At 42.5% G+C, this 24,653-nt stretch overlaps 1 protein-coding gene across 3 annotated transcripts in view; it reads left to right on the plus strand.

Moving 5' to 3' along the window:
• LOC109635375 (chemokine-like protein TAFA-2) overlaps nucleotides 1-24,653 on the plus strand; it is an 87,046-nt gene that overhangs the window by 1,977 nt on the left and 60,416 nt on the right. The window contains exon 2 of one of the 3 annotated variants that reach the window (XM_069532713.1): nucleotides 22,141-22,194. The exons of the other annotated variants lie outside the window; for them this stretch is intronic. The gene's annotated coding sequence lies outside the window, so the exon portion shown is untranslated. The remainder of the gene's footprint in view (nucleotides 1-22,140; nucleotides 22,195-24,653) is intronic. 3 annotated transcript variants of the gene reach the window in all.

Here is a 24,653-nt window from a genome sequence, read left to right on the forward strand (position 1 = left end):
CGGTCAGCTGTTTTTTTACCTCTTCCCCTCAATTAGTGCTATCATCGCATTTCATCCTGTGGAATACAGGGATGGTAATAGCCTTACACTCCTATTGCGTGGTGATACAATTCAGCTGTGATTAATTGAAGTCCCCTCAGAGAGTCAGAGGAGGCGTAAATCTTGCCTTTCCACACTCACTGACAGGCCAGCCATTATATTGTTTTATAGATCGCCGTCAGTAGCCCTTGAAGCAGCCTGCAGCCCACTGTTGTTCTGGAGGGTTTCATTGTGCAGGGTTATTGGTTGGTATTGCTGACAGGCAGAGCAAAGGCCGCCCTGGGATTACTGGAGATGGGATCCCGGTGACAGTTCCACTGTATTTGACAGTAACGTTGGGAACTCTGAAAAGACTCTTCAGTGGTCGTCGTGAGAAGTGGGAGTTTGTCATGGAGCTTAGAGTGAAAGTTTGTCGTTACATGTACAGAGACCACCGCCATTACCTCTCCACACTGCACCGTGGCATTCCTTCCCTAACAAACATGGTTGCTTCTGCAGCTTTTAGTGGCAATAAGACGTTGTCGTGTCTCTGAACACAGAGGTTACACAGATTATCAATTTCAGTTACGGTATGTGTGTGTGTGTGTGTGTTTTCTAAACCACCATCTCAGAGACATTGCAACAAACAGCCGAGCCTGACGAAGGCAGATCTCAGACTGAGGCTTGGAGAGAGCGAGTACTTGATATGCATGAGCCACCAGGTGATTTCCAGAGGTAGAGAACACTGTGGATAAGAGGCTTGTCTCTAGTTTTAAGAAGCCACCCCAGGCAGTATTTGTGTTCTCCGGCAGCTTCCTGCTCCCTCTGTCAGATCAATAGGCCATAATATGAGAGTCTGGCTTGTGTTTGCAGGCACAACACAAGACAATACACACACACTATGTTTTTCTATTCCATACATGCACAGTGCTGTGGTAGTTGCACTGTTGAGGCTGCAGCCCTTCCAAATGTCTCCATGTAAGACTACATTTTTCTGTACGTGTTAGTGGATGCAGGATACAGTTAGATGTGATGGTGTCTTGTCATAGAGAACACTGGCACTGCAACACCATGAGTTGACCATAAAATCCCGGGTATTGCATCATTGCAGAAATTCTATATTCTCCACCAGCCCTGCAAATTTGGCTTAGCGCAACAATAAAAAGTCAGCCATCTACTGTATCTACATGATTACACCCGATTTCAGCATTCCCTGCTCAGCAGCGTTCATGGGCTAATGTGTTTAGAAAGCACAGTTTGTTCCACCTCTCGTAACGCCAGCTCGAGCTGCTTGGGTGAATCCGTCGGGTGTTTAAAGGGAAATTCACAGCCACACCGTGGTGAACGAAATGCAGCATTGTGACACTCGTGTGCAGCTCCGTCACGTACGGAGGAGGAGGATATGGGGAGAGCATATCCCGTGCTTTATGGAAGCTATTTAAAGGAGCATGCCCAAGATGGGCTTGCTGCAATGAACTGTAACCACCGACAAAAGACCAAGACAATAAACAAACAAATTGGTTTCCTGGAAGCCAGCAGTGTCCCACTCACTCGCCCGGGCTGATCCTCGCCGATGCGGCAAGCTGTTTTTTCCTCAGAGATTAGGCTGTGAAGCACAACTCCATCTCTTATTTATTCATGCTGATTTGCTGTGTGCATGTTTGGTTATGGGTGTGTGTGTGTGTGTGACTGTGTGTGTGTGTGTTTGTGAGAGAGAGAAAATAAATGTGAGTACAGCTGAAGTATTTGTAAATGTGGGTGTTTTCCTGACAGTTGATGTGAATGATGTGTGTGTGCACATCATACATGTGTGAATAGGCTTCTGTATCTCATACTATGATATTAACATTGTGTGTGTGTGTGTGTGTGTCTGTGTGTCTCTGTGTGTGTGTGTGTGTGTGTGTGTGTGTGTGTGTGATGTCATAATGTTTGTTTAAATTCCTGCATCTTGATATTTGAGTTTTCAGTTTGTTTTAAATAGATTTCTTTGCCACATCATATTCTATACTGTATCACAGGGACAGGTATTTCAGGTGCACCTGGCTCTGGAGTTAAAAGGTAACAGACCTGTGTGAGGTAACTGAGAGTTGGAGCCCTTCAACGTCTTGTGTCATCATGACAGTCGGCTAAAGAGCCCAAAAGATGAACAACGGGATACGAAAACATCTGAGTGAGTTACTTCAACCCCCAAGATTCAGTTTGGTAAAAAAATTAAGTCACAGAGTTTAAGATAACGTGAAGACCAGACTGTAAAGCAGTTGTTTTCCTGATCTCCCTGGTTGAACGTTTGGCGCCTGCAACCACACCCCTCAGTGATGTCACAGGGTCCCGCAGAACAGACCTGCACTTCAATCTCATTGTCTTTCCAGGTCGATATCTTGAGATAGTCATTTTAGTTTGGCAGGAAAAGTTCCACCCAAAATGTCCGTAACATCTGACTCAAACATTTGCATTCTCACATACAGCCCCTCCAAACATACCTGAGGGTTCAATGCATATCTGAAAGCAGACCTGAAATCAGCTGGGATCAGCCTCTGCCCCATGTGAGCCCTAAGGATAAGGGGGGTTTAATAAATGGATGCGATGGATAGATTCCCTGACATATGTCATATAGAAGCAACTTTACTTTCCTAAATCCAAATAGTCTTGACCACCCTGAACGTACTCGTGTGCACAGTGGAAGAACCATGTGACTCTTCCTGGGAATTCAGCTGCACACTGAGGACAGTGACGTACGGGTGGAGAAGAGTCTTAGCAGAGCTTAGGAGTCCAGTCTTCCGTGGAGGTGGTTTTCAGCTTTGTCAGGCATCAGGCTTTTCCTCCGAGTCCCCTCCTCTTCCTCTCTCCTCCTTCAATGTCTCTCTCTTTGCTGCCTTTCCTCGAGTTTGCCAGTGTTTGGCAGCTTTTCGCTCTCAATGTTGTGCCTTTGCGCGGAATTCCCATCGACTCCATCTCCAGCGCAGCAGCGATGGAACTTAATTCTCCAAGCCCTTAACCATCGGCCCTCTGAAAAGGTTGGGGAATTGCAAATTTTGAGAAGCCCCACTTCTAAACTCACGTTTACTCACGGGAGTAAGGCAGCGCTCAATTTTTCTTGGCAGATTTCTCTCTCCTTCTCTGTTTCCCTCACTCGTGGTGCCTGAGGGTCCAGAGCAATATGCTTTTTTTCTGCTCTTTTCTTGTGTTGTCAAGCTCCACCTCATGCCTGTAATCATTAGGCTGCAATTTGACCAGAAAATTGCTATTGCGGGCCTGTCATTTTCTGCCCTCCTTATTCCTTTGTTGACAATGCAGGAGCATGGATTCCCTGTTGTGGTTTATAATTAATCAGGTCGGACTAAATAAAATAAGCAATTCATGTCAAAGGTCTGTCTCCCTGTGCATCACAGAGGAAGCCTGGTGTTCAGGCTATTTCCCCACTGGTTTGCAACATGATTTTCCATCTTTCCCACATCATGCAAACAGCAGAGTGTGTGTTGGATCATGTGACCCAACATGTCTCTTCATCATGAGGACCCTCCAGAGCAGGCACCCATCTTCAGAAAAGACGCACCCGTGTCGTTAAACATATCGTGCAGAAGCCGGCGTCGTAGCCTTGATCTAATGCAGGAGATGAGAATGAGAAATCTGGGTACTTGTGTTATCTCCACCATGATAGAATTAGCTCAAGGGTAGCTGCAGTTCACGCTTTCCTTTCATCCGTTCAAACACGCTGCCTCTGTCAGTCAGCTACGTGCACAGTGTTCTCGCACTATAAATACATACAGAAGATTTCCATTATTCTCTTGCGTTTTGATTTTCTTTCCTGCCACATTCTAATGTCATTAATTGATGAAGCACAGTGAAAAATCATTTTACTGTGATTTATTCTTGTCATGTAAATATAGTTTTATCCTGATGCATGTTTAAACAATGATTGTCACATTGGCTCAAAGTCTTTCCTAGGAGGTCACGGCTTCTTCGAAGTAGAGCAAAAACACTCAATTAAAAATAATACTAGATTTGATATATTCTGTTAGACATATGACAGACTTCAAAAATAAAGAAATGAGATGTTTGTGTGTGTTTGTAAAATCATGCATAACAAATCACAGTGTACGTGCAACAAGAAAATCAGGAAAAATAAATCAATTCCACCCGAGACAGTGTAAACACATCAAGACATGAATGGATGGGTCAATGGGCGACGCTATCAAACGCTTTTTCAGGCTTTTGGAAAGAAAGCAAATGATCGTTTGAGTTAATATTAGTGAATTCCCTGGTTTGTTTTCTTAATTCTTCTGCTATAAGATCGTACGTAAAGATGGAGAACGCGCCTCCGCTTCCTCCAAATATCCAGACATGGAGCTTAAATATCCCGGATATGAACGCAGCCACCTTGGAGCCAGAGAATGTGCAGCAGTGATCAAGGGATGGAGCTGTGGTAGCAAGGTCCCATTAAAAACATGGGCCCAACCAATCACGAATCAGTCTCAGCTGTCAATCATGGACAATCAAATAGCAAATAAAACCAAGAACAAACATCAGTGTGAGAAAACTTTATTGGATATGTACTCTTTAGTTTGGAGGAGGCTGGATTTAAATCACAAAATATTAATGACACATCTTACAAATCGAAAACAGAAAACCTGCAGCCCCTTTTTTATGCCGTACAATCAGGTGCAGCGAGGTTGTAGAGACACTTTGTTGTTATAAATCATTTTCACAATAGTGTTTTCTGGTGTAAACCCTGAACGAGACTGTGTGTGGCCTTCACTGTCCCCGTGTAGTACAGTGAAGCATTTCCCGTTCGTGCCGCACATTTAGATTGAAGCCTGTTTTTAGACCAGCATCACTTTTCAGATACAAAGCAGAATTATAAGCCCTGGGATGGAAAACAATTTTGTTCCTTCTCCTTCTGTGTTCTGATTTGTCTTCCCTGTGCTCTCTCTTTCCTTCAAACGCACACACACACACACACACACACACACACACACACACACACACACACACACACACACACACACAACCACTCTCTCACCACAGTGTGCAGGGTTACTAATTTCTCCTGGGCTTTGGACTTCGGCGTCAGAGGAGAAAATGAAAGAGAGGAGAAGTGGTGTTGCACTGGCAGCTCGGAGAAAGCCGCCCACATCGGAGGCGCCTGATATCACCTCTCATCTCATCTTTTTTTTTTTTTTTTCTTTTCCACTGCTCACGTGTCTGTTCTGTCTCAGGGCCCAGAGCACCCAGCGTGCAACGACCCTCCTCGGGACTGCGTCAGTTAAATCTTTGACTCCGTTTACACCTGGTGTTAAAATATGTTGTGTATCCTTGTATCGAGATGTTATTCTAACCTGGAGGTATTCACACCTGGCACTAACATGTGTCTCCAGCACGTCACAAAGAAAACCTCAAACAAAGAGATAGAAGAGCAATTGAGGAAGATGGTATTCGTCGGTGCAGCTGTGTTATTGTGTATTTTCTTGCTTTTCTATCGGTCTCTTCTTCTCTCCATCCACAAGCATCTTTAATAACGTGAGAACTAAAGAGAGCACTGCTTTTTGTGTTAACTGGCTCATAGCTGCTGATGCCTCGCTGGTTGGGAACAGTTGCGTGAGGTTATTAGTTCCGCCCGTGGAGTTATTGTATGTGGATTGCCAACACAATTGCATTTGTGTTCAGTGTGGTTACAGTGTGTGTCTGACCTCCAGAGGTGCTTTGACTGATTGGATCACAGTCCGTCCTCGATGCGTCTTGGATGCATTCGCACCTGTGTTTTCATGTGGTCAGGCTTCTTCCGATTGTGATCTTATCACCCAGAACACATTTGAATAGGCTACCACATGGGAATGAGATATTTTTACTCCGAAGTTTCAGGTTTTGGAGACACGTCACAAGTATTGTGCGATGTGATGAGACACTGAAATCTAAGTGTGATGTTCTTGCATCCAATTCAAGTGTAAATGTAATTACTCGAGTTATGTGATGATCACATTCATTTCTAAATTAAAACATTTCATTTATGTGAAAGGTTTTATCAAAACAGAAAAGAACTGCAGCGTCATTCCTTCTGTGATAATGTCCTAAATTCTTCAGGTAGATTTGATCATAATGAAAATATAAATGTTAAAATTAAAAATATAGCTGTTGTTGCTATTACATTAGTAATTTTCACATTTATTTAGATTTACAGTGACTTTAATTCAGTTTCTGATAAAACCATAAATCGTTCATGTCTGTTGATCTGGAGGTTTGGTTTATCGGCTGATTATCGGGTTTCAGCTTTTTCCTGCTCCGAGCTATCGTTATTATTTCTGTCTTTAAAACAACTAAATTCTTGATAAATTCCAGATTACAATCGGTATCTTTGGCACAGACAATGAAAATGGTTTGATTTTTATAAACGCAAAATGCGCAGGTTACCTGAACCTAGAATAGAATAATAATTTTGTGTTAATTGTTAACTCATATTGTGGACGTTTGTATCTTAGCTCTAGTTTCAGAATCATCACACCCCTACACATTTGCTTTGGTGTTTCTAAATCAGTGATGGAACAGAAAATGTGATGATGCTGAAGACTTCCATCCTCTTGCTATTCTTGTGCACTGAAGTTTGGTCATATTGTGATGGAAACATTAACTGGCCTCTGTTTCTTCATAAAAACTCTCCACTGACTATTAATAGAATATTGCAACATCACAGTTCATCAGTTCTCATGAAACTAGGTTGAATGATTTTTTTCAAATATGCTAAATAAAACTGTCTATTTGTGGGTTTTGTCAGAATCAGGCCTGTAGAAACGAACCCATGCTTCCATTTTAATTGACAAAGCTAGCATTATGTAAATTGTGCTTGGCTTGATCTTCACCCTGTTAATGACGTGACACAGTCAGTTCTACCTTTGACCCAGGACACCTCTCTGCTTCATGATTGGAGACATAATGGAGATATTTTTGTCGCGGTTGTCTTTGTCCCTCCTGCACATCTCTTAACACCTTTTCCCTCGGCCCTAATTCATTTAATCATTTAAAACTGGGCCCTCCATTATTGATGTCCCCCAGCTGTCTGTGGCCCTGGCCTGGCCTCCTGCAGCACCCCGGTGCAGAGTGTGTCTGGATGGACACATTCCCAGGCTGCTCATTAATTGATGCCTCAGTTGACGCCAGAGGGCTAATGCACTTTCACTCTCTGCTTGCTTTCTCTGCCGATCCAGTGTGTCGTCTCTCCCCCCCCCCCCCTAACACGGAGGGCGTGAGGGGGTTCTCACAGAAAGCTGGATGTCGTGAATTTGTGCTTAAAAGGTTCAACGGGTGTCTTCACCCCACTGGTCCTCTAAGAGCGAGGACTATGTTAGACACAGGGTTAGATCTGAGGAGAAGGAGCGAGTTCACGGCCAGACCACGAGAGTCAAGACCGGAGGGGAAATCGAACCTTTTCACTCTTTTCTATCTCTTTCTGTCCTCTTTTGGTTTCTCTGGAGCTGGGTCCCGTATTCTCCGTCGTTCGTCTCAGTATGTGGGAGGTGGCTTCCTCGTCTGCTGTTGCCTACTTTGAAGAGCAGTCTGAACCAGGGGGGAAGTTTTTTTAAAGGGGTTCATTATACTGAACACTCGCCACAAGAAACACAACGTGAATGAAATAAAAGTTAAGTAATTAAGAGCTGCAAAAATCATACACAAAAGACTTTATGTTGTTTCTGCTCAGTGAGCAGGCGAGGGCAAAACAATCTGAGAAACTTACCTTGTGTTATCTCATCCTCATCAGTTTTGTAGTTTTAGTTGCAGGAAATTCCATTTCTGCATTTGCTATTTTTTGGCTTGTGACTCTGTAATAAAAATGACCTTGTGTGTAAAGTGCTGGCAACACGGCTTGCTTTTCAGGAAATATCCACAGCCATGAACTTGCTTTAAGCTGAGCTGGTGGCGACTGACTGACTTTATTCAGGAACATTTCTGGAACATTCAAAGGAGGAGCAGTGCCTGGGTACAGAATGCAGGAGGCCGGCCGTGATGTATCCCACTTCATTTTTCTTTACAGCACATCAACACCAGCGTCGGCCCTTATCGCGATAAGACCACAAATCTCATTGTCTTTTCAAGATACCATCTTAGCCTGTGTGTGAGCTCACTTTTTCATCCTGAGATATTTGTATTTTGCCAGTTTTGTGTCCATTGCGTATAAGAAATGTCATCACTCGCTGGCTGGGAAGGTTCCAAACATTTTGATAGAGGGCGGGCAGGAAATGTCCAGAACAACTGACTCGGACATTGGCGTTGTCTTGCACACTGGAAAATTTCAGGAAAACATTTGGACCTCAGTTCATGTCTGAAAGCAGCCAGACTCTCCCTCTCTGTCCTCACCATAGTTGGGTGCACTCCCTGCACCAGCACTATGAGCCTGTTCAGTCAAACTCAACCTTAACGTAGTGTCCTGAAGTCATGTCTACAGGAACTGATTCCACCGCAGCTTCTTCAAGGGATTTCTCTCAGGATTTCCAACACTTGACTTGATGATAAGCTGTTAAAAAATTTGAAAACTTTTCGTCTCTTTAGTGCGTTTTCTTTCTCCCCCTCCTGAAATACAAAGCTTGCAGCACAGCGGCCTGTCGCGGAATGCCTGAGTGCCAGCCTGACCGCTATATTAGAACTGTGCAAGAAATCAATTCAGGAAATATAGAGGCAATTATTTTGTCTCCCACATTCGCTGACAAAGTAGCAGCAAGCCGAGCCAAGAAGAAACTACAGAATTAAAGAGGGGAAAATAAATAAGTCTCTGCTGTGGGGTTTGCGTGGTGTGTATAGAACATGTGCGTGATTTGAAATCGTGTATACCTCTACAAAGCAGATGTAAATCTTAAAAGCACGAATTTTGTGGTCAAGCAACAGTTTTGAAGTCCGAGTTAAATATCAACTGTAGTTTTGTGTCCATCACTGTGTTGCCTGTGGAGTCAGTCGGTCTTTAGGGTACATGAGTCATAGAAAATATATATTGCAGAAAAAATAAATCCAGAACTTTACTCTTATAAAGTTATACAAAAATACTATATATATATATATACGTATATATATATATTATTATTATGAACACACAGTATTTCACTGAGACGTAGATCTCACTTTCTTTTAAATCAATTACTGTATTGAGCTCAAAATGTCTCACAGCAGCTCAGTAAATTCTCACAAAAGTCACTTAAAAGTCCATAAAACATATTCAAAATATAAAATGAATATAATATAAAATACAAAATACAAACACTTCCCTAGGTATGTTTGTGGATCACACCTTAAATCTGATACAGCTTCAATTTGTCAATAAAGAATATTCTAAACAATGTAAAATAAACCCTCCATTCAATTTGTTTTAAATGATTAAATAATTATATCGTTATTGTTAATCCCATCTGTGTTTATAATATATTTAATCTTTAAACCTCAGAGAATTGTTTTGTTTACATTACAGACTATGACTTTTTATTAAGTGTGTTATATTTTAGCTTCTCACAAGAGCAGGACAATAAATTTGTATTTGGACAACAAGACGGTTGTTAATATCACTTCTTGAGCAAAACACTTCACTGATTGTCCTGGGTTTGTAAACTTTACCCGACTGCTGCTAAAACACTGCAAATTAAATCAGACTTGAGGAATTTCCTGTTTCAATCAACAGGTTGTGATTAATGAGTTCGACTCGCCACCGTAAAATCGCCCTCATCATCATCAGTATCTTTTGTAATTCAAGACGAATCCCTGATTGATTCCGTCTTTCATTACCTTTGTTAACTGTGTGAGTTCTGGCGTTTGCTCCCTAATCAGAACGCAGAACTTCATTACGCTCACTGGTTTCTCATGCAGGGCGTTTTTCTTTTTTCCAGCCTCTTATTTTCCTGTCAAATGAGGTGTGCAAAGATCAGCTGTAAGCCATCAGCAGCAGAGGCCAAATGGAAGGGTAATATACCCCTCCTTATGCAAAGATGCACAGCTGCGAACTATGTATTAGCATTTGGGAACAACTCAAACCTCATAATCCTCGGGATAATTAAAATTCCCCCTGTACGGCCTATTATCTGCAAATGAGGTCTATAAGGAGAGAGGGGAGGGGGGGTTTGATAGCCGCTCGACAGCGAACAGTTTGTGGAGCCACAGTAGAATTAATGTTGTGAGACCTGATGGACGGAGTTACTGTATTCAGATGTGGCATATCTCGCCCTGGAAGCGATGTGCATTACGTCTGGGGTAGTGGAAGCATCCCCCCCCCCCACCCCCATAGTTCTGCAGACAGAGCACGTCTTTTCCAAAGAGCGTGTTCTATGACGCAACTGTAAGAATCTGACAGAACATCATCCTGACCTCCGCGAAGAGACGACTAAATATTCACCGGAAAGGGAGGGAAACCAAACGGTTCTGGCTCACTGCTAATGAACTGTGATATGTTATGGAAGCTGTCTCTTCCATCTGTTGAGAGCAAGAGAAAGGGGGGGGGGGGGGGGATAGACTGCGGTGATGGTCGTCTATATGACTCCTCCTCATCCTTCCTCCCAGGCGTTTTAGTGTATGTGCATCTCTGAACAAAATCTGACCTGCTCATCAAGTGTACCGTGGAAAGATAAAGGTTAATTCATTCAGCTTCTCCCTGTCAGAGCCTCCTGCTATACATCACTATACAGCACTAACCTCACATACTGAGTGTCCAGGGGCCTCTCTTCTGAAAAAAAGACTTTATTTATAGATTTATTGGTTAAAGATGCAAAAAACTGATGTAGTACAGAACCCTCTCTCCCCAACCCAGAGGTCAAAGTGAAAATAAAATTACCCAAAGGAGAGAGAAGAGAAAGCAAACAAATACAGTGTTCAAGAGGAGAACACGGCAGCTTTAACTCCAGCGAGTGATATATTCTCAACAGATTAAATAAAGGGAGCCCAGGTTTTAAAGTGCTTTCACTTAAACCTTGTTTACTCCAGACCTTCAGACTTTTCAGTTTTGTCTGAACAATAAACACAAGTGTGAAAGTGTTTCTCGGACCAGAGCCCGGACCAACGGACCAAAATTTAGTCTGACCAAAAGATTTGATCTGTCTGGATCAACCTGAATCATGGATTCATTCATTTGCACTGTCAAACTCTATTCTTCGAACTTTTGGACCAATAGCAGGAAGTTGGGATACACATTAAACGATGACGAGACAAAGGAGCGAAGCAGCTGACAGGTTCGCTTCCAGTTTTTGCCTTTTGATGATATAAAATTGACACAGATGCTCATTTGGTGAATTCGAGGTGCTGTTACCGTAATCATAACACAGTGGCAATTAAATTAAAGAATTGAAGTGACATATCAGTTCCACTGTAACGTTATTTTTTCAGTCCACACATAAGTGATAGTGGTCGTAGCTGGCAGCAATTAACTAGGAATAGATTTAATTGCTGTTGTTGTTTCTGCAGTCGCCTTACACCAAGCTCTTGCTGTGTTAAGTTTCCTGTTTTATCAGTCGTGTCGTTTCATGAGTAACACTCGGATTGAAAACAAGTTGTCATTATGGCTGTTTGTGAACTTGCTCACTCACAGCTAAGGGAAGATATTCACGGCCTGGAGTCCGGACTCAGAATAAAGGATGAGCTGCTTCACAGCTTCGTCCCTGCAGGCGACGCACAGGCGAAGTACATTTCTGCTGTTGTTTGCCCGTGTACGCCACTGTCACACGTTCCTTCCAGGCGCTCGTCTTAACATCACAGCCCGTCTCTCGTCTGCAGTCCCAAATTCACAGGCGGTTATGAAAAGGCTGATTGCTCCTTTTGATAATCCACCCACCATATTCCCCTCAGCATCCCGATGACCCTTAGGTACTGCGGGGATGAACACATGACATATACGGGCACTGTCCCAGGACACCCGAGGCGTCTGGTCGGGGAGGAGAGTGAGCTGAAGGCAGGGGCACTGTACAACCATGGATGATCACGCCAGAGCTGCCAGACGATTGAGGGTTTTGTCTTGGAACCAGGATGATAGCTCCGGTACTTAGCTCTCCACCAAATCCGTCCATAACATTTCTTTATTTGAGCATCTGTGGCTGGCTGTGATGTGTTATCTGTGGTTGTGCCCTGTTGTGCGCTGCCCGGACCCGTTCTTGCTAAAACTCCAGAGAAAAGCACGAGACACCACAACTGTGTTTCGATATGAATCAAAACATCAAATAAAACACAGACGAAATTCAAACGTCTCGACCCAAACCTCTTCATGAAAACTTTAGTTCATTAATATTTCTTTGCAAGATTACATTCGCGGGTGCTTGGGGACTGTGTGGGTGTCTTTTTGGGCATTGCCATGGCAACAGAACCTCCTTATTAAGTCATAAGCTGCTCAGTTCTGATCCCCTACTCGCCTTTTCCCCCCATTTTCCTCCTTTAAACATAAACAGACGCTGCAGTTGGCCACCGACCCTGAGGTATTCCTCTCTACCACCAACATGGAAATGCGGGGAAACATATACAATAACGTTTATTTTGCACGGTGCCCATTCACTTCCACTCAACACATGTAATGCGTTTGGTTTTATTTTCAGTAACAGCAATATGAGCTGTTTGTTTTCCTCGGTGATCATCCTCACAGTAATGGAGGTATGGTTCAGGGTGACGTTCATACGCCTTTTCATCCTGCAGCTTTTGCCAAGAATTTGAGCCTTTGATTTTATTTGTTGCATCGATTGTGTGTGTTATTTGTTTCTGCCGTGTGTTCACTATGTGCATGAACATGAATATCTGTGTGTGTGCATGCGTGGGAAGCACAAGGCTCTGCTTATGAGTGCCCTGGTAGTTGAGTCCCTCTGAAGGGGTGGAGCAGACACTGACCTCAGACACACCTATTCATCATCCTGAAGCAGGGAGTTCATTAAAATAGCCCACACAGCCTCCTCAGCCTCCTCAGCCTCCTCTGCGGCTCCTGAACCGCAGCCAGTCATCTTTGCTAAACAAACGGGGTCAGAAAGTGATCGCACCACACGCTGATGCACGTCAGATGAGCAGGAACAAACGCTGGAGAAAATATTAATGATGGTGATGATAAAATCCTCAGAAAGTAGAGAAGCTGTTGGTTTACATGCGAATTTGTGCCGTGATTATTATTATGAGACTTAAATTTATACTGATGCTGTTCATGTTGAGACTATGTTTTCTAATATCTAGCTTTTTTATACCACAACTCTTTATTGTCCTGGTGAAGATATACAAATTAGAGGATGTTATGTTTTTACTGATTTTCTGGGTTTGTCTGTCGATACAATTCTTGTGAACACAGTATCTCATTGAGACAAGAATCCTCTCAAATTTGCGACCAATGTTCTCTTAGACCCAAGAACAGCCTGACTCAAGTCTGGAAAATGATTCCACATGAAATCAAGATCCCAGTAGTTAACACTTGTCGTTCTTCTGGTACCTTGGTGTTGATTTTAGGAATCATGTTTCCATCAAGACATTAGGGTTTAAGAAAAGTAGACTTTCCAACTGTATGAAATATCAATTTCAAACATCGGCTTCCTTTTAGTTTCTTCACTTTGCACCAATTTTCAGCTACACAGAAGAAAATAGAAGCGAGAGAAAAGCATATTGAAAAATAGCAGACGGAGACAATCGCTGCTGTACTGACTTGTCTCCCCAATTATGGTGCTTAATTCAGAAAAGAGGAAAAAGCAACACTTGGTGGTCGAGACCTTTCTACTAATACTTAGGAAGAGGAATACCTCTGCACCACTCACTCAGCATGTTTAAATATATTTAAAAATACAAAGAACAAAAAAGTTGCAGCCATGAGTGACACAGTGAAATTACACCAAATGATATCAGCAGAAACTGAAAGAGTAAGTCCATAATAACTCTAACGCACACGATGCATATTGTCAAATATAATTAACTCAAAATGCAGCATCTGGCTTGTTCATTGGCAACTATAACTAAAATATAATTGTTTTATTAAAGATAAAGATAGAAGTCTACTTTTATTGTCCTGTTTATTTTCACTTTTCCCATTAGACATAAGACCTGGATTGTAGAGCAAACTGACAGGAGATTATAACGAACATATGGAGAATGTCAAAGATACAGTATCTGCTGCAGAAGGTGTTTTTAGAAACCTGCCGTTTTAACCCCTGATTCCATATATACTGTATACATATACTGTAGCTACTGCATGGAGATGATTGTTTGTTAATGCTTCTATACCCACATGTCTTGTGTATAAAACTTTGTTAACTGTACATGTTGTTTTCTGCATTTTTATATTTTTAGACTTCACGTGTGCAGCCGAACACGTTTCCTCCACCGCTCCTTTGTTTTACTGTAAATCTGAATGAGAACATAAGAGAATGTCTTTAACATTGACGACGGCACCACAGACTTGCAGAGGTGCATCATTGTTTTCTTCAGCGAGTGTTACTCGTGTGTCATAACGCAGTGCAGCCTTTGTAGGTTCGCTGTGGGTGTAATATGTAACAATTTGAACTTTTCTGTGTGGCTCAGCATGATGTTGTTCTCTCGACAACCTCTCTTTGTGTTGCCTGCAAACATTACTTATGTCTATCACTCTCACTGTCCTCTCACAAATGCAGTCTTGTTGTGATGGGGAATAGAAGTGTGGGTGCAAAAGTGAAATAAAGTTTGTCACCGAACAACCTCTGGAATTCATCATTCAAAAAAAAGCTGTTTGCAACTGAACAGTGTTTAGATCGTCTTTTTAGGTTTATATGAACATCCAGTATTTACAGTCCACATATTGTAAGGATACATTTACCATTTTTACTAAATACATAAGTATAACTTGCTTTAATGTGATGTATCAAATATATGTATAATGTATTATAAGAACATTTATATATTTTCTTTTATAAGTATTTAGCTCCAAAATACAATTACCCTTTGCAGTTTTTGGCTTTGATTAATTTAGTATGAAAAGTATTCATACTTCCAATAAATAAAAAATATTATGTATTATAAAATATTATTTTGGGAAATAATAGGCGGCACTTACAGCCTGAGAGAAGGTTGACACAACCCTGTTGCTAACTCCCTTGTTCCAGTCTTAAACTGAGTTTACTTGTATTTGTCCTAAGTTTGGAAAATGTAAATGTTTATCTGAATCCTTTCTATCTAAGTATATGTAGTCAATTATTATCAGTTAATAGTTCAAGGTCTGTGTCTCAATCCGTATTTATACACATATTAATCCAATCTGGTGTCAGGTAACACGCAGAGCCAAACACATAACCAACATAACTTCTAATTACCAAAATTGGAAACGGGTGCTTGTTAATCTCTGCTCAACCAATTAATTTCCTTGCATCATTCCCTGGTGGCACACGGCAGCGTGGCACATTAGTGTACTGCGCTCACCAGTGCAGTTCAGTGCACTCAGTGAGCTGACCAAACACAGCTAGTCAGAGTTTGTTGGACTTCTCTGTGACCAATGGGCTTTTGGTTCTCTGTGTGCACAGTGACCTCTGAGGTGACCATTCGCTAAACTGCACGACAGCTGCACATGCCTCATTTGGCTCCACGTGGGCCACTGTGAACCACATTACATTTTTCTATGTTATTTTCAAATAGTTGTCAGGATTCACTATGACTTCTTTCCTAGTGAACGCTCATGCTGTATCCTCCTATTTATAAGAAATATTCAGTATGTTCTGCGAGCGATGTATTCCGGGGTTCCGGAGGAGGACGGAGGTGCACTGGAGCAGATGTGGCATTTAAATGGCCTTCTTTTTGGGGAGCAGGTGGTTGTGTGATAGCACTGTGATAGATCATAGATGTCATCTCTGGCTCTGCTTTGTTCTGTATTAGTACTAGCAGAATGAGTTCCCGTCTTTGGTGCTTCAGCGGTGCACGCATGGATGTACAAGGACATTGAGACACGCACGGACACACACACACACACACACACACACACACACACACACACACACACACACACACACACACACACACACACAACAGCTTCCTCACGCAAACGTTTGGATTTGACTTGTGTGTACATGCAGACACGCACAGGAACACACACACACACACACACACACACACACACACACACACACCTGCAGGGTAAAGCCGACCAGCGATGATAAAGGAACTTTTTTTCCGTGCTGAAATCCCACAGCGCCACATTGTCAGACCTTTCCTCCTCTCTAATGACCTGTAAAAGTCCACCAGCACAAAGAGCCAAAGTATAATGCAGTTTGATGTGGAAAATGTTTTAGTCGGATGTGCACCGTGCTAATACATGCACTGAGACACGTGATTTCCTGCTCGCAGCCAGTTTTCCTCCAGCATGCACCTATAGCACCGTAACGATTTTGCCGAACTGCAAAAAAATAAAATAAAACTAAGTGATGATAATCCGGTTGTATCTGATTTTATAATGATGTGTGTGCCTGTGTGCGCTCTCCTCGGGGCCTGTTACATTTCTCCTCTCACCTTCTTCCAGGGGAGGAGAGAGGGCGTTTCGAACGAGCCCATAGCAAACAGGACTAAAAATAATGACTATGTGGCTGTGTTTGAGCTTTGCTGCTCTTTGCCTTCCCCTCAGGATTAGCTCTCTAAATACACACAGCGCTGAAGCGGCGGTGCACCTCAGGGCCGTCTGCGTGCCTCCTCAGTCATTTTCTTAAAATATCCGAAAGCTTTATTGATCTGGCCCCGTCAGCCTTGGATGCATGACATCTCTGCCATTTTTCAATATGGCTTTTGTGTTTTTGTGTATGTGGGAGCGTCTTGTTTGTCCGGGCTTTTGCGAACGCCGAGGAAAAATCAAGCTGAGAGAAAAACCGAGCGCAAGCAGCCGAGGAAGTGTGCTGCTCTCATTATTATTAGCCCATGATGACATCATCTCTCCGAGGGATCGCGAACAGAGTTTGGGAGCAGTCGTTCCAAAACATCTGATTTGTTGCTCCTCTGCGTGTTCTGACAGCGCTCCCCACTGCTCAATTAATTTTAATCAAATGTTTACAGTGCACTAACAGCTTGGAATTGTGTGTGTGTGTGTGATAAACATGCAAAATTTAACTTTGTTTGAGATAATGGCCCTGCGCTCTAATTAGTTTGCTGCAAGTGCCGTATTCACGCCGTCCAATCACAGGCGAAGAGGGAAGCAGCAGGAAATGTGGATAATTGAGCTCCCACCGTTACTTCTATCTGTTGCTGCAGATCTTTGTGTCCTTCTTATATATTATTTTTCTCTCACACTCCTCTCTCTGCATCTCCTCCTCCTGTCCCTCTCTGTCAGATCCCGTCCTCCATCCGTATCCCTCTCTCTCTTCTTGTGTCTTCAGCTGTTCTTTAAAAAATACATCAATGTTTGAAACACATCAAGTCGCAGACTCCCGCCTTTTCTCTCCTGGGGGCTGTATTCATAAAGTTTTTAACAGTTGTCCCTAGTTACGAAATTCTAAGAAAATTCATAGAATTATGTTGTTTTCTAAGAATTCCTCCTCAGTCAGATGAAGCATCTGAGCTCTTAAAGAGAGCGTCTTTGGTGAGGAGCTGTTAGAGTGGAGGACTGTTAAGAGCCTGGAGAGTTTCTCAAGTAGAGGAAAGAAATACTGTTATTAAGTTAAGATAACTTTGACAGCAGCGTTAAATAAGTGGTGCAGCACCTTTGTGTTTTGAGTACAGCAATTTCGACTCTGGCTTTTAGACTTCAACGCTGCTCTAGTCTCTCCACACCATCCGAGGGAATGAGGCTTTACAGTGTCCATATTTTACCAATTTACAGGTCCGTCCATTATCCACCTAAGTGTACTGTATTCATAAGTATACTCTCCACTGCTCAAAATACTCACTAGCATCTGGCTTTTGTCTGCAATGGGAGTAGAGACAGTCAGTATTGACACCTGAGTCAAATGGCTTTTTGGGTCAAAGGTTTTTTTGACTCCGGGTCCAATCGACAGTGATGGAAACATTACTTTCGCCCTATTTTTCTTGACTTCGGCCGAGATGTAGACGCTGGTGACGTACATTGAACTTACAGGTGTTAGCCCGTAGATGGCCTTGAACGTTTGCGTACTTAGTTTTCCATCTCAAGAACGAGGTGTGCGAAGGTGCAGTTGTTTTCTGTGGCTGAGGACTTTCTTTGCCTTGGACTTTGTAATATAGCTGACCTGTAATATGCCCAAAACAAGTCATATGAAAGGAAGGTTTAAAACCTGAAAAGCATAAAATGGTCACTTTAATCGAAGGTCAACACCTTCCACTTGACCTGCTGCAACACAGAGGTCCAACATTTTTTAAGATAATGTTATGCCTGTATTCACGTATTATTTTAAAAGTAGTTTTTTTGTTTTCTCGTTATTATTTAAAATAAAGTTTATAATTAAACACATTCCCATTTTCATATTTGTTTGTGACCAATCCAACCAATGTGACCAATCACACCTCCTCACTTTTCTGTTCTCGCTCTGAGAAGTTCCTTCAGTCACTGCTAAGCTGCAGCCTCTCATCCCTCACATCCCCACATTTGGGCCTTCCTCCCCGGCTCCATCTTCGTTCCTCTGTTTAATTCCTCATTTTCTGCCTCGCCTCCCATGCTTCCTCACTCCCACTTTGCTCTGACAGCCTCCCTCTCTCCCTTTGCGCCCTCGTGAGTGTCACTCCTCCAGCTTCTGCCCCCTGTCTTCAACAACAGACACCACACGTGGCCCTCTGGTCAATGTGGAGGTTGTTTACTGTTCACCGATGCTGTTCTTGAGAGGTGGCCGATTGTAGCCTGGAGCCCAGATAATTCCTCTATTCACAGTTTTATCAGTAACACACCAATTACCTGTTTCTCTAAGATGACATGTAGAATAAATTTAGGTACAATAAGCAAACAATGTTCACAGAAAACTACCTGAAGGTCAACATTTAAGCCTTGTGGTTTGGCTCAGTGTGGCTAAATGTGGTCTTTTGAGAATTTGATAAAACTAATGAAAGTCATTTCCACTGAATAAAGTCAGTTAAAGTAATAGTTATAATAATAATAATCTTTCTACAATTGAGTGGCTGAAACCAGAAAATGTTTGGGATTCCTCAAATGATCAAAATAGTTGCAGATTGTTTTCTTTTAATGAACTATTCAATTAAATGACAGATTCTTCCAGTTCTGGTCTTTACAGATCAAATGCTCATCATTAAGTCATCCTTCTAACGCAACATGAAAGAGAAGGTGCAGTGCCTGTTTGGAATGCTGTTATTTTACTGCTTTCATATAGTGCTTCTCTCTCTTAACGACCACTCAGAGTGCTTTACACTACAAGTCCCATCCATCCATTCACACAGAGCGGTTCTTTATGCTACGCAGACCGGAGGAATCACCAACCTTCTGGTTAGTGGACGACCCGCTCTCCCACGGTAACCGATCACACCTGAACAGAGCTTGTTGTTTGTGTAGGTGGATAAATCAACAGCGATCACATGAGCTGCACGTGTGATTCCATCGTAGGAAAAGTGACTCGTTATTTAGTCACATCTTGTGGTTGCACTGAGCTGTGGCCTTAATAAACCAGAGGGACACTGTTCCCAGCAGAACTACAGCAGCATCGTATCTCTGTGAGCGTGAAGAGTTGTTGGATAGACAGAAGATTTCCTGCCATCTGATGAAATGTCATGTCACTTAAAAGACACAGAGAAAAACCAACCACCAAACAGTGATGGATAAATGCTCTGTTGCCAGTAGATTTTTACACTAACTGCTATTCCCAAGAAAGTGGATTTTTGTTTTCATGCGGAGCAAGAAATAACATTTGGATGAGATATCTTTCTAAGGTTTTCATTCATTCAATCACCCAGTCGCCATCTGGTGCATCTCCAGTTGGCAAATAATGAATAACAAAGAAAAACTCTTCCTTGGTCCTTATCCATTTCTTTGTTGTTTTGCTTCTGAATTATACTTTGACTTTAAAAAGAATGTGAGGAGGGAGAAAATAACAAGGCGCAACTCTGCATATTGAAGCATCATTATTAGCAGGGACGTTTTTTTGAGCTCAGGCTGAATTAGTTTAAACCACATCTGGGAAAACAGTGTTTAACAATGATAATTCTAAAAACCTGCTGTGAAAACGAGATGTCTGAGATTTTTCACTAATCCCATTAAAAGTGAAACCTCCAGATGCTGTTGTGGTTTTTAGCCGCGCTGTCGACGATTTCGTCCCGCACCCTGTGACATTGTGTCTTTTGCGTAGACTGTATATAACATGACAGCACCCCTGGTGGCTGGATGCAGTCCAACAGGCCAAGGTACAAAATCGTGAGTCAAAAAAAAAAAAATCCAATAATCAATACACAGAGAAACATAAGGGAAATAGGGAGGGCTGGAGGACCGAGACGAGCTGGGGACCAGGCGAGAGAAACACAGGGATCAAATACAGAAGCTAACAAGACGCAGGTGAAACTAAGGGTGAGGAAAGTAATCAACTAAGGATAAGATAAGTTTTACCTTAATTGATTCTCCATGGATGAAATTCACAAAGGAGATAAACCAGACGGAAAGTAAAGTTCACTGAAATGAGACACGAGGAAGTTGTAATCTGTGTTAGTTATTAGATGCTATAAAAACATGGTGAAAGATCATGATTGACGGTTCAGACTGAAGAAAAACTGGCTCCAGCCCCTGATCACCACTGCGCAGACTTGCCAGTGTCTGTATCCGGGACGTTTCCGCTTCGTCTCTGGAGTGTGGAAGTTGACATGTGTCATTCGTCTTCCTGCAAAGTCATTTGTGTCCGTCTGAAATATGCAAAACTGCTGCAGATTCATTGAGAATGGAGGAAACCTGTGTGAAAGCCCTTTTTTGGTCGAGCCCTCCTCTTACACAGAACGTTGATTGTGTGATTGCAATATTTGTTGACAGCCGTACTTGCTATGCCTTAAACAGCAGGAGGTAAATACTGCACACAACTGGGGGCTGATTGAATATGTTTATCGTATTTATGTGCAGAATCAAGGCAGGAAGTCGTACGTCTGAACACCACATCTACTTTCACCAAGTGTTACTCTGAGTGGCAGCAGCAGACATAGAAAGAGCACTTGTACTGTGGTTGTAAGGGTCCAATGCTTCGTGTGGGTTCCATCCTTTGTGCAGACTAATGAATCTTTCTCATGTCGCTTGTGTCATGAATGCCTCCTCCAGGTGATTCACTGCCTGCGATTCAAACTTTCTCCTCTCCGTGCTTTCTCAAGCAAGACCGACTCCCCTTAACAGATTCCTCACACAGAAGATAGTCTGGCAATAAAAGCAGATATTCATGCCCCAGCGTAGCATTTTGTCAAAAGATAAAAAGCTTTCCTTCCTTCTATCTCCCTTTTCATCAGTACAGAAGAACACAGTGCGAAGGCAAACCCCATTTTTCCCCCCCTGCACTGCAGTGCAATGTGGAGGGTGTCATTTGTAATGAATTGCCCTGAGGTAATTAGAAACACGCTGCTCTTCCAGGAGAAAAACAAGATCTTGAAAAAGTGATGATGAATAAATGGAAAAAGAGAAGAGAGGAAGAAAAAACCCCCCAGAAAAGACTGAAGGAGGGACGGGTGCTCCCGGCCGACAAACAGATGCCAGGTACTCGGCTGTTTGGCAGAAGATGCTGTGGGCTGTTGCCAATTTATCAGCCGGTCTAGTAAGGAGGCGTCACACTGTCTCACTCAAAACACTGCCTACTTGTCTTGTCACTCACGAGCATGTTTGGGTGATGACTGTTTATGTGGCTGAGTTTGAGTCGCAGACGCTGAAAGAGACCGAGACACGAGATAAGGAAATGATTCAGTGACACAGTTCTCAGTAACACTGAATCTCCAAAGCAGGTTTCAGACATGAACTCCAGAAAATGTCCTGACAGTTGTCACTGGACATTATCCAGACTTTTCACTTAACATGTGAAGAATGCAGACGGAGACTCTCCAGGTCAGACACGTTCAGGTGAGGGGTGGGACGAGCATGCAGGACATCAGGACATCAGGACATCAGGGCATCAGGACATCAGGACATCAGGACATCAGGACATGACGTGTAAATTCCACTGTGGAATCACATTTCAGATATTTGTTGTGTTTTCAGTTTGAAATCTGTCTCACAAATAGACATATTTCTGCTCTTTCTCTCGTCTGCATCACATTAAATCCCCCGTTTGATTCCAGAGACAATGTCGAGACACAGAACCCAAAGTCTGTGAGAGGCCTCCAGCACCAAAGGTTTGAATCCATCATCATTTCCACACTTCTGCTCTGTGCTGTCCTGCTGTTACACAGATTGATCCCAGCTCGCTTAAAAGCAGCCACGTGGACAAGGTGAAGACGCTTTGTCATTGCTGACTGTGACATGAATGGGAAAAGATAGATGCAGACAGTAATGGAAAAATCAATGTTCACCATCTTGAATGTCGAATCGAGTTGCCCGGTCGAAAGATGGCCGACTCAATCTGATAACATCGGTCACTCGGCCCTGTACAGATGTTTCAGTCTGTGCAGACTCCCAGATCAAGTTGATTCATTCTCTTCATCCTGGTATGAGCAGTTTGCGTGTTTCTCCTGTTGATGTGATTTTGTGTGTGATAAGAGTGAAGCTTGTAGATGCACATGAAAGACGTCATCACTCACCAGATGCCTGCATGTTGGTCTGTGCAGCTCCACTCTGTCAGTCATGAGCTGTTTTGGGTGTTGATCACATGCAAACACACAGAATTGAACACACATGAATAAACGCCGCTGTTTTAGTTTGGCCCAATTCCCTTCTGTAGGTGGGGTTGATGACCAACCACCAGGGGGCGATGGAGACGGTTCGGCGTCACTTTTCATGGAGCCTTCATGTTGTCTATCTGTATTTACAGTCTATGATTCAGACTATGAGAGTGACAATTACTGCACATCTCTGTTTGGTAGATATTGCACCCATTACTTAAATATTGTGTAAGTTAATCACAGTCCTTATTTAAAATATGTTATTTATGACCATCGCACTAATTGCACATGAAATGGGCAAAAAATTTGTGGAGTGGAAAATATATGTTGTCCGGAAATACAAAAGCTAACGTTGCTTGTAAAATGTTATTCTGTCGCTGCCAAATGACTGTGGAAGATACCTGCACTGGGGGTTATTTGTACGCTGGAGTACATTAAATGCCGACAGCTCTAGAATGAGAACGAGCTGTGTTTGGAGCAGATGACATAAAGATGTAAAACGAGCAGAACAAAATGTTGAAAGCTCGCGCCCTGAGCCGTCTGAAGCCTTTTAACATCGTTATTTGAAACTTTTGCTACTTTTCACATGGATATCTGACTTTGAAACATTATATTTATGAAAGGAAATACAGAAAACCATAATAGGATTTTAACTGGAGGAATATATTTATTTCAATAAGAAATATTACATTCTAAGAAATAATCCCACATTTATACAGATTGACAACACAGTGGCAAAATGATATTTACGGAAGCGTTGAATGTGCTTCTGTCAGTGTCCTGCTGGACTCCACCTGCTGTAGACGACTGTGTTTGTCTGTCAGGTGACACATTCAGTTGTCCCCAGCTTAACAGAGCTGAGCTCAATGCAACGAGCCTCTCAGGCTGCAGGATGATGTCAGTAGCAGATCGCTACTCACTTCCACTTGTTTGAGCTGTGCCAAGAGTCTGGTGGTTGTGCCAAGAGGTCTTTATCTTTAGTGTGCGATTTGTCTGTTACTACAATATGCAGTCTTTTTTAAGATAACCTAATAGAGGAATATTTAATTGAAATGTATTTTAGCAGCAATAATCAAGAACCCGGGGATGAACAGAGGAGAGCAGCACATCTTCTTAACTCAGGGGTGAGGATCCTACGTCCGACGATATAATTCATAAACACAAAAGCTATCCTGGAAATACAAAAACACCCTCTCATTACAGCTTTTACTTTTTCTCTGGTAAAAGAAACCAGAAAATAGAAGCTGGGTGTTGAGCATTCCAAGAGAAACGGACAAATTATAATTTTTGGCTGAGCAGAACAAAAGAGAAATATTAGAGGAGGATTTTCTTTCATCAAATGTAGGAACACTGAACTGCTATTTTACATTCATGCTGGCAGATAATTATCTTTATCAATGCAAATGCATTGCATTATTTTGCTTTTCTCAAAATGAAAAAAGAAAAGGGTCATTCTCGCTGCAGACCTTCTCTTTTCCTTATCTGCACCTCTGCTGCTACACAGCAGTGCAGAAAGGAGGCTTCTTTCTGATGAGCTGTATAGCACACGGTCCTGGTGGGAAGGTGATAGCGTATTCTCACAGGAAGCTAAACAGACAGCTGCCAGAGGAGGGAAGAAGCCGAGAGGTATAGGGAGGAGGAAGGAACACAGATGCTGCTTTCAGGCTTGCATGGAACTCCGGATATTGTCCTGAAATACAACTTCAAGTAAATGTTTGAGCCGAATGTGAAAGAATTGCCTCAAGGCGTTCCAGTCGTTTCTATCAGTTCTTCTTTGAGTCTAAGTTAATGTTTGTACCAAATTTGAAGAAATCCCCTCAAGGCCTATTTGAGATATCACGTTCGAGGGAATGGGACGGACGGACAACTGAAAACACAACAGCCCTCCAACATGTTAAACTGGATGAGTGGTGAGGAAAAATGATCTTGAATAATGAGAATATTGTGCGTCCGACCCCGAGAATCTCCTTCTG

This window comes from Paralichthys olivaceus, chromosome 2 (genome assembly GCF_024713975.1).
Source record: "Paralichthys olivaceus isolate ysfri-2021 chromosome 2, ASM2471397v2, whole genome shotgun sequence".
NCBI classification, from domain to species: domain Eukaryota; kingdom Metazoa; phylum Chordata; class Actinopteri; order Pleuronectiformes; family Paralichthyidae; genus Paralichthys; species Paralichthys olivaceus.